The following is an 11494-nucleotide window of genomic DNA, read 5'->3' as shown; positions in this document are numbered from 1 at the left end:
TTATACAACAAAAGTTTTAAGAAAACTTTTTCTTAAATAAAGTTGTGCCAATGAATAAGTGCCAAAATTTACCACCAAAGAGAAACATAACTATTCCACATATTTTAGTTTATACAAAATTTTTGTGTTAGGTTTCCTCTAAGTCCTTTCTTCAATATTTCTTTTTCTTTTGCTTCAATTTCAACTAATTTTCTGGTTCCTATTACTATTGAAGCAAAACAGTTTCTTGTTATGACAAAAATGATTTCAAAGCAATTATTTTATTTTTTTATCCTTGCTTTATAACCATTACAGTTCTCTTTGTTTTAAGGAAATTTTTATTTGATAGCATTATTTTGGAAAATCTCAGTTAAACTACAATCACAGTCAGAACAAGAAGAAGCTAGAAGAAGCTAGATATAAGAAGCAAAAAATATCCATACTTAAGATTCCAGCAAAATGTACTTTTTGATCAAAACATAAAAATTGCACCAAATTTATCAAGCTTTATTTCAATTTTTTGAGCAGGCCTAGTTTTCAAATAAGGAACATCAGTTGGAAATGATAAACCCTTGGGAAAAAATTTTTGAGTGCGTATAGTACGTATTGTAAATAAGCAGAACAATCAATTCCTTTCGTTCTCAAAAATTCCAGAGAATCAATAGTAGTTGAAAACAAGGGTTCAAAATACCAAGAACTAAAAAAGTGAACACTCTGATAAAAAACTTAGTCAATGTAGAAAAACTCCATCTGCGAAATTATTTAGCGTCACGGGATTCTTCTATGAGACCAAGAAGGGACTGATGAAATTAATTGGGAAATTTGTATAGTTTTCAAACCACAAAATGCAAAACAACAGAAATTCACCTTGAAAAGAAATGTCTTCTCTTCGATTCTCTGCAAGTTGAGCACACTGTTTTTTTACCAATAATTGGCATAGAAAAACGAGCAAACAAAGTTTTTCGGCCCAACCTCCGCAGATTTATTGCAATACTTGATGGTGGTTATATGAACCGTTCTTAAGTTCATTGTATCGTTTTTTTCAACCAAACGCAAGAGGATTGTTGGTGTCCGTTCGCAGCCTCATAGATTCTTTTGATTCTCTCTTTAAAATTTTGGCCATACTATCTATTCGGTAATATAGAATCCCCTACATGCAAGCCTGTATACCTTTAAATGATTAAAATTTTTGGGGCATCACTCTGAAAAAAAAACAGCATCAGTTTTAATAGCGTTTAAGTACAATTATACAACAAAAGTTTTAAGAAAGCTTTTTCTTAAATAAAGTTGTGCCAATGAATAAGTGCCAAAGTTTACCACCGAAGAGAAACATAACTATTCCACATATCTTACTTTATACAAAACTATTGTGTTTGGTTTCCTCTAAGTCCTTTCTTCGAAATTTCTTTTTCTTTTGCTTCAATTTGAATTACCTTCTGTTTCCTATTACTATTGAAGCAAAACAGTTTCTTGTTTTGACAAAAATGAATTCAAAACAATTATTTTATTTTTTTTATCCTTGCTCTATAACATTTTCAGTTCTCTATGTTTTAATGAAATTAATATTTAGTACCATTATTTTGGAAATTCTCAGTTGAACTACAACCACAGTCAGAACAAGAAGGAGCTAGCAATTTTTTACTGCAGTTTTTATCACCAAGAACAGTGTAAGCAAAGCACAATCTGTTAACATTCTACAAAATTACAATCTGGATTCAATGATGACGAGTACAATCAAACCAAGACAACGAGTAATAAAAAGATAAAATCTTTTATGACATCAATGACAAGAAGGATGAAGGAAAAAAAAAGAAGCAGAAAAATAAAAAATTGAAGGAAAAGAAAGATTCATTTCAACCACTAATTCATTTCAATTTTTATTGATTTGCTTTCAACTTTAATTATAAACAATTTCTCAGATGCTTAACCTAACTCTTTTTCACAATTTATGAACCTAAGTCAATACGAGTGTAAATGTAAGTATCGAACAACTATCTATATAAAAAGGGCTTGGGTTGTAGCATTAGAATTACTACACAAACATGAAAGACTATTTTTTTAATGGTTTACTAACAGTTAGAGTGAACTCTTTCTTAATATTTTTGTCAACCTTTCAAAGACTAGTATGATTTTTTAAAATTCTTTCAGGATTGGACTTTTTCGAAACCCAAAATTTTTTCGGATATCAAAAAGAAAGTGTGTCGCCATACAAGCTGACCGGGAAAAGGACAATAAAGAGATAAGCACCAATTAAGGTTAGTTGCGTAGGCGGTCGACAAAGTTGTCGAGGCGGTCAAAACTTTAGTCGCGACACGGTCAAAAAATAAGTCACCGCGGTCAAACAATTAGTCACGGTGGTCAAAAAATTAGTCGCAGCGCTCGAAAAAATATTCGCGGCAAAGTCAAAAAGTGATCTGCGCCAATGGCGGTTAATTTCTCTTCGGTCGTGCCGGTTGCGACCAGTTTTTCCACCGCTGCGACTATTTTTTCGATCGACCGAGTTGGAGTCTTTTTCGACCATGCCGCGACAAATTTTTTTGACCTTGCCGCGACAAACTTTTCGACCGCTGCGACTTATTTTTCGACCAGTACGTGAACAGTTTTTTGACCGTCGCGAAAATTTTTTTGACCGTCGCGACTAATTTTTTGAACGCCGCGTCTAATTTTTTGACCGCTTTGACAAATTTTTTGACCGCTGCGACTTATTTTTTGACCTTGCCACGACGAATTTTTCGACCACCGCGACTAATTTTTTGACCGCCGCGACTAATTTTTCAACCACTGCTACTAAATTTTTGACCACCGCGACTTTTTTCCACCATGCTGCGACAAATTTTTGACCGCCACGACTAACTTTTTGACCGCTGCAATTTATTTTTCGACCTTGCCACGACGAATTTTTTGACCACCGCGACTAAATTTTCGACCGTTGTGACTGATTTTTCGACCCGGCCGCGACAAAATTTTTTGACCGCCGCGACTAAGTTTTCGACCGCCGCGACTAATTTTTTGACCGCCGCGACTAATATTTCGACCGCCGCGACGTATTTTACCATGCCGCGACGAATTTTTTTACCGCTGCGACTTTTTTTTTTTGACCGCAGCAACTTATTTTTCGACCGCTGCGACTTATTTTTCGACCTTACCGCGATTAATTTTTCGATCGCTGCGACTTATTTTTCGATCATACCGCGACAAAATTTTTTGACCAACGTGACTAACTTTTCGACCATCGCGACCGAGATACGGTTTTTCCAGAGTTTGTCTGCGACTTAGAACCCAGTTCAGCCTATGGATTTTTGGTTGCGGAATTAATATTTCCGCGACCGACAAAGTCGAAAGTTGTTGTTCGAGGACCTCGACCCGGGTTATGCCAATTTTCACTTAAGAAATTTAAACTGAAAGCTGAGCTCTTACGCAATAGCATTTACCGGGAGGTTTCAAGAGTAATTGTTATCCTACTATAACCACGCTCGTACTTTTTGTGGTGAATCAGTGAGTCAGGGTGAAAAAAATTTTCCTACATCATTTTCACAAATTTGTCTCTCACCATTCATTCCTCAGTTTTTGTGATATCTCCTGTCGTTCGTTTTTGTAAAAAGTAACCCACAATTTTTTTCAGCTAACTGTTCGAGTGTTGATGGAAATCATAAACCAGCAGTTGTCGAACCAAAAGCTTTCAACGTTTTGGAAATTGCGTCGCTATCAATCCCACATTGCTCATTCGCGACCAGATTTTAAGTAGCATTTATCTAGAAATCCAATCGCAAAAGTTTTGAGCTGGGTCGCAAAAGTCTGCGCATATCATATTTTGGTCGGAAACATACCGAAATCTGAACATATCGAAAATTTTTTACACTGGTTTTATAGTTTTGTGGATTCCACATTTGTTAGTGACTTTCATATTTTATTACATGTATTTTGATGCGCCATTTATGATCGGAAACATACGGAAACATACCGAAAACAGAGAGAAAGTCAGTCTGCACATAAAGGAAAAACTGGGCAATAAATTGAACAATGCAAGACTGGCGCCGAACAGAATCCGCACAGAAATTTATACATGATCGCAAACGAACGTCCGAGAGGCTAAATATAACTGAAATAAGAACAATACTGCTCGTAGCAGGGCCAAGCCACCATTAATGTTCCGACTGCCTTTTGAAGTTTATGGAGCAGCAATAACAAAAACAATTAAATGTAATAAAATGAAATGATTTTTTTTTCTACAATTTGAAATTTTTTATGAAAATCATCCCCCCACACGCCATATGAAGTACAACAGGATAGATTTCGCTCCTTGTAATAAATCAATTATGGCAAATAAGCTTCTTTTAAGCAATTTGGAACAATTTCTAAGACGGATTAACTCTCCGCTTACGCGTTAACAGCGCGAAATATATCGCGCGTTAATTGCCCCAAATTGGTTGAAACGGCAATGTGTAAACCCACATAATTTCACAAAAAACGATCACAGGTAAAATATCTTTTCAAATTTAAGCTCAGGACAACAATAGCTTTCGAATGATATAAAAATATATCCGTCAAAAATGGCTAGTTAAAAAGTCGAAATTTGTCTAAAGAAAAAAACCCACCGCGAGCACAAATATTCCGTTACTTTCGTATCGAAAGTCGGAACAAAAACTAAACGAGACTGCTCGTATCATGGCGAAGCCCTGATTGTTCCGACTGCCTATTAAGTTTTATGGAGCAGTAATAACATTAAGAAATTAAAAGTAATAAAACAAAATGAAAGTTTTTTTCCCTAAAATTTGAAATTTTTTATGAAAATCATCCCCCCACACACCAAATAAACTACAAAAGGATAGATTTCGCTGCTTGTAACCAATCAATTATGGCAAATAAGCTTCGTTAAACCAATTTGGAACGATTTCTTGGACTGATTAATTCTCCGCTTACGCGTTAATAGCGCGAAATATATCGCGCGTTAATTGTCTCAAATTGGCCAAAATGGCAATCTTTAAACCTCCATAATTTTACAAAAAATGATCACAGGTGAAATATCTTTTCAAATTTGAGCTCAGGACAACAATACCTTTCGAATGATATAAAAAAAACTCCGTCAAATATGGCTAGTTAAAAAGTCGAAATTTGTCTGAAGAAAAAAAAACCCACCCCGAGCACAAATATTCCGTTACTTTCGTATCGAAAGTCGGAACAATGAGTGCAACAAAATGTGCATCGAAAACAAGTTCACGTCACATTAGATTTCACATAAAACCAAATAGAAAAGAAACATAGTCGAATACCAACCTATTGATTTTTCAAACTGGCTCTAAATTATACATAAATGGCGCATCAAAATACATGCTAAAAAATATGAAAGTCACTTGCATTTGTGGAATCCACAAAACTGAAAAACCCGTGTAAAATATTTTCGGAGTGTGATATCTCCGGCGGAACAGTGAAAATCTATTAAGATGCATTCCGGAAACCGTTTGCCAATGTATTTTTAATTTGGTTGCGAGACCCATTCAACAAAAAAATCAAGGAACTTCTGAATTTTTGATGATTTCACACTTTTTAGCTCGCTTCCTCTCAATTATAGCAACGCCACACCTTCATGGCCTAGTGGGAATAAGTGTGGAATCATTTTTTGTTTTTAAACTTTCAATTTTTTTTATCAAATTGAACAACAAGTACAAAGTGGAATGTCTTTTCAATGCAAAGCCATAGGTAGTTTGTTTCAATGTGAGATACCTTTGATCAGAAGATTCTATTGTGGAGTTTTAAAAAGTGATACTTTTATCTCGACTCGGAAAATGCCGCTGTGAAAAAAGTTCATCCTTGATTTATGAAGCACCTGTTAAATCAATTCATTAAACGGAACAATTGACTTGCTGAGAGTGAGAGAAGAGGAAAACCGAGGGAAGTATTTATGTGTCCAGAAGTGTTGGGAAATCAATACACGGGTCTTTTAGGTTATACTCCTCTTAAATGATTAAAAAAAGAAAAGAAAATGTTTACTATAAAATTGGACTGATGTTACCTACAAATGCAGGGCTGACATTCTGAAAGGTGAATCAAGCTAGAAAAACGCAAAAAAATGACAATTAAAAAAGAGTTTTTTGTTTTTTTATCAAACTTATGCGCAGACAACGGCAGAAAATGGGGGAACAGTAAAATAAAGTTTGAGGCCAAATTAAGTAGAAAATGCTTTGTTGTTAAGAAAAAATGCGTCCCATAATTGTTCCGACCATTGAAAATGGGGAGGAACTTTGTATTCGGTACCACAAATAATCATCGGACTGGGTTGAGTGATATATCATATTAGAGCCCTTTTAGACGAACCCTTTCAGTCACTCTTTGATTCGAACCACAGTTAAAAATTTTCCCAGTGTCGAGAAAAAATCGGATTGAAATTTTTGATTTTTGGTCTAATTTCGAGGATCTGATAAGGTGGTGTAGGTTTGCAATAGCATTTAGCTTATTTTAAGCCGTGAAAACTTAGTTTAACTCAAGTTAAGGTAGTTTTTTAGCGCAGTTTTGGAAACCAAAAACTTGAAAATCCAAAAAATTTCTGCAGAAAAATTTGAAAATTTTTTTGAAAATTAAAAAAAAATTTTTTCGTTTTTCTATTCATTTTTCTTTAAAAACTGTTTCCAATTGACCTATTTTTCTATAAATCTCAAATATGCCTAACTTCTATTTTTTCGTTCAGCTCTTTTTATCACAACATATAAAAAAAACGACACCAATTTGAATTTTTTTGTATTATTTAAGACGGTGGTTGGAACATTCTGTGCTACTTGCACAGTAACCGGCTATCCTTGTTATATATTGCATTTTTAATATCTGTGTTAAAAAACCGAAAAGGGGTAAAACCGATAAGACCCAAATTCACTAAGAGAGCTGATTTGTAATGAGATATATCATTTGAAAACTTTTCAGTTGGATTTAATTTTCTGAGTTTGATTCAAATTTCGAGCGAGTGTAGCGATCGTGTAACGTTCTTTAATGTGAAATTTAGTCATTTAGACTAAAAACCTTGTTTTTAACAAAAAAAAACTAGTTTTCGAAGCTTCATTCAGCGCTTCTCTGGCAAAATTTTTTTAAAAAAATTGGGATTTTTTTCAGGTTTTTTTTTGTTAATTTTTTTTTTCATTTTTTGTGCCTTTTTTATGATTAAGTCATTAAACTTCTAATCGTTTTTATAGTTGTATCACCACACGACGTCGCACAAGAAAAGACACTAACTTGGAAAAAGAAATTCTGAGAAGGTGGTCGGAACAATTTGTGCTACTTGCGCAGCAACCGGCTATCTTTGATTATTTTTTGAATAGTTTAGAGTTGAAAATCAAGTTTATTTTTTGAATAGTTTAGAGTTGAAAATCAAAAACAATTTTTTTGTACAGCGCTAGTATATAGTGAAATTCTGAATAATTAAACTTAACACGCAAAATGAAGCAGCAAAGGAATCAATCTCAAAACTTTTTCAAATGAGTGAGCTAAAATGTAGTTGATCTTTTACTAGAGGCAAACCAGACTGTTTGTTGCAGGGCGAAACCCTGAATGCTAGTTTCCTTTGTCATTAGATAAAAAAAGCTGTGGCATAATCTTAATTTTATATTCTCAAGATTAAATAGTTTGCCCCAGTTTAGTTTGGTATGATTTCGAACCTGATTAGTTTGCTGATTATTCGTTAACGAATGTTATGAATCGCACTTTAATTAATCGCACGTAATCAGGGAATATCGCCTTAGCTCTTCAAAAAACAACAACAATTCCGTAATCTTCTTTTAACGTCGGGAGAAAGTTCCAGCTGGGACCTTAAGACCGAGGTGGATACAAAATTTTGCATCATTTTTTTCTTAAGAAAATAATAAATGGATGTCGAAAAATATATCAATTTTAACCCAGTTTACCTTTCATGAGTAATATAATTTAAAAAAGATTTCGTCGTCAACTGCTATTTTGATCACCAAAAGTGATCAGAACATAATGAAGAGACACCTGAAACTTTCCCTAACCAGCCTCGAAAGCCGGGACACAAAATACTTGATTAACTTCAACTCTTAATCGGCTAATGGCCACATTTAGATGTCTTAGAAACTATGACTTCATTTTTATAAGGGTGCCAATAAAACTCCGACGCAAGATATAATCCACTCAAGGCAAAAGTAGGGGAGGGTAGTCTTACTGGAGCTTAATGAGCCTTTTTCTCTTTAATTCCTAATGTGCGTCCACTTCCATGAATGAAGTTAAGGCCTGAACCCTCTAGGGTATTTATACATACTGCTCTGTCATTAGGAAGTATTGTTAAGTTTATTAGAGTTGGTGAGCCTAAAATTAGACCGCGGTTTCCTAACAATAAGAGAAATTCTCTTCAAAAGCACCTCTGGAATGTCTCTTTGTATTCTCATCTGCACCATTTTTTTTCATTGAAATTTTCATATATTCAATTATAAATGTTTATCCTTATATTGAAAAGTTGAGATCTGAACAACTCAAAAATTAAACGTCAAGTATGTAAATAAGTCCAAATTTTCATTTATCCAAAATTGGCCAATCGCGAGAGAACTGAAGTCTTCAGATATTCCTTTCAAACGATATAACCAATAATTTCATTTTACATTTGCTGAAACAGAAAAAAGTAAAAGGAACGAAAAATTTCGTCTGTTTTGTGATAAGTTTGACCGTAAATATCAGTGACGTCGTTAAACTTTACCATTGAGGCTATTTGCTCGTTACCTTACGATACCATTGATCACCTTTAACGTGTGTGGAATCATACCTGCCATTAACTTCAGGAAAGTGGTTGAAAGCTTGGAAAAGTAGCGCTCAAAATCACAGATATCCTACCAATCATTACAATTCGAGTTTACTTTGTTGGTCATAGTTTGATTTCATTCCAAATAATTTATTTCTTTTGGCTAATTAAACGGTTACATTAATTTAAAAAGCTTAAGCTTACTTTTTTTCAATTATGAATACCACACGCAGATGTCTTTCGCCTGTTCAAATTTACGTAGTGTTGTCAGTTGTTCTTTTATTGGGATCAGACAACTTTGTTCAGGCCATTTCAAAACGATTCAAACCCTGCAGTTCGAAAATGCAGCAGCAGCAAGGGTAAATTGGGATGGATCGATTACAATATTAAGTTCAAGCTCTGGGCCAATAAGAGTGATCCCGAGTTGACCTCTATATGTGGATTATTTTCACTTGTGATCGGTTAAGAACACAAGCCAAAATATTTGCGAAGAAATCAAAAATAAAAAAAAACTTTTTTGATTGGTTTATGGAAAATGCTACTCATAAAGTTTCCATATATGAAAAAATTACCAAAAATTGACCTTTCATGGGATTGACTCTACTTATGGAATTATAGGGAAAATGTATGATCAGCCTTTTTTGATAAAAAGAAATTGTATGATTACCACTTTTGGTCAACCCGGGAAGGAGGGGAAGGCAGTTTAAGGCGACATGCATTTTTGGTCAATCTAACTTAAAGTTTCTTAAGCTCCGCCCGATCTTCTAACATCAGACGAGCTTCTAACATTAGAAGATTATTTCTACCACGAATTTTTGAAACTGGTTTAAAATCAGCAGAAATCCCAACCTATTTTTGTTGGAAGTACCCAGGGTGTCAGAAGGAAATACAAACTTTCTTGCGGATGATTTTCTCTGAGATTTTCGGTGGTCCAAAGAAACATTATGCCCATTCAACATGCGATCATGCGAAACTATCTTGCAAGATCTTACAAGATTGTTTATAAGAAGATGCATCTCTTTCAAAATTATACCTCCTCTTTGCGAGATACCTCCCTCTTCCAAGATTCTTGCAAGATAATCTCCATCTTGCAAGCTCCATTTTTTCACTTATGAAGTCGAATTATTCTTGCAAGATAACCTTTATTTGTAACTATGTTGCAAGATCTTGCGAGATAACCTCACTTGGTTGACTAGGGTGGCGAACTGCGAGATAAAGGCCATATTTAAGGACTCGAAATAAACTTTATAATTTCGAAAATTTTTAGAGGATTTGTTTTAGAGGACTTGGACTCTATTTTACTGCGCTAATCTTTAACTGATTTTACTAGCTGAAAAATTACGCTATTTTTAAGGGTGGAGAACACCAAATAATCGCAAAAAAAAAAATTCCTAAAAACGAAAATAGATTTTTCTTAAAAAAAACGTTACTGTATCAATTAAAACGTTATGAAAAAAAATATCAAAAGCAGGCGCGGATCTAGGAATTTCTCGAGGGGGGGGATTTTCAAAAAAAAAATTAAACTTTTGTCGACCTTTTTTTTTTAAGTCGACCAAATTGATCTTCTGAGCTCTCCCAAACCATTATAAAGACCCTAATTTGACCTAATTTTCTGCGCCGCAGGCAAAATCTAGAAAAAAGGCCAAAAAAGGCGTTTTTTTCGGCGCGCGCTCCCTCCTCAAAATTAGTATAGATTGGCGCCAAAGGCGCCTTTAGAAACTTTTAAGAGGCCGTCACCAAATATGGATATCTCAAAATAGCACAAAGGGGGACCCTTTGGGCCGGCAGGGGGTCGAATCCCTGAGAAAGAAGAACGTCTACCCCCCCCCCCCCACCTAAATACGTTTCTGATCAAAAGCAAAAGGTTATGGTACGCAATTTGGTGGGGCTTTCTGTATTGCTAGATCTATTTCAAATAAAAATTCTTCTTATGTTGAAATCGATCATGCGAGGTGCGATTACCGGAGAGAATACTGCGCTTATGAAGTGAAGCGCGTACCACGGGGATATCAGGCGCTGAAAAGCTGCTTCCCCATGGAGTCCACCGACGCTTTTTGCCGATTCGACAGCCAATGCTATTCACAGGAATGCATCGACAACCGATGCTACGAAGAACCAATAATGGAGGAAGGAGAAATATAAACACATTCTAATGATTCATGAAATTTTTTCGTAGGAGTCTTTGAAACCGTAATTGATTGACAGGTATAGTCTATCCAGTATCAAAGCTTTTTTCCATTAGTTATACATCTGACTGAAAAAAATTTCTGAAGTAGCGTTTTTAATAGTAGTTTATTTAATGAGAAGACCTTTTTGAAATCGTAGTTTTGCTTTTTCCGGTGAAACTTATTATAGTTCCGACCACTGAAAGTAAGGAGGGACTTTGTCTTCTAGTGCGTTTTAGTATTGGTTTTTTTTCTTTTTAGGCATAATCAGGTATGGCCAAAACTGATCAGAAAGGGTCATCTCACATATCGTGTTGAAACAATTTTTGAAACATTTGCAGAGTTTTTGGTATTTTTTCTTTTTCGAAGAAAACAGTAGTCAAAATCTGACTAAGTTACCTATGTTATATATAAGCTTTCGTTTTGTTCCTCTCATCACAGCACTCACAAAAAAACTTAACAAACGTCATAAAAAATTGACTTTTTTTAATATTGGAACCAGATCCAAACTATAATTTATTATTGGTTATAATTTAGATATGTTATCCCTATAAAATATTAAAGACTAACCAATCACAGTCCATCAAACTAACAACCCACTTATTTGTAAGTGCTGAAA

The 11494-nt window shown here is 34.7% G+C and overlaps 1 long non-coding RNA gene across 1 annotated transcript; it reads left to right on the top strand.

The window, feature by feature from the left end:
• The first annotated feature begins 8202 nt into the window (after positions 1 to 8202).
• On the top strand, positions 8203 to 10985 carry LOC134842387 (uncharacterized). The gene is made up of 2 exons (XR_010162500.1): positions 8203 to 9069; positions 10663 to 10985. It is a non-coding gene; the product is annotated as an uncharacterized LOC134842387 (long non-coding RNA).
• Positions 10986 to 11494: the final 509 nt, after the last annotated feature.

The sequence above is a fragment of the Symsagittifera roscoffensis genome, chromosome 3 (genome assembly GCF_963678635.1).
Source record: "Symsagittifera roscoffensis chromosome 3, txSymRosc1.1, whole genome shotgun sequence".
Classification (NCBI taxonomy): Eukaryota; Metazoa; Xenacoelomorpha; order Acoela; family Convolutidae; genus Symsagittifera; species Symsagittifera roscoffensis.
The sequence above is the reverse complement of the archived record's forward strand: the minus strand, read 5'-3'. Positions and strand labels throughout refer to the sequence as shown.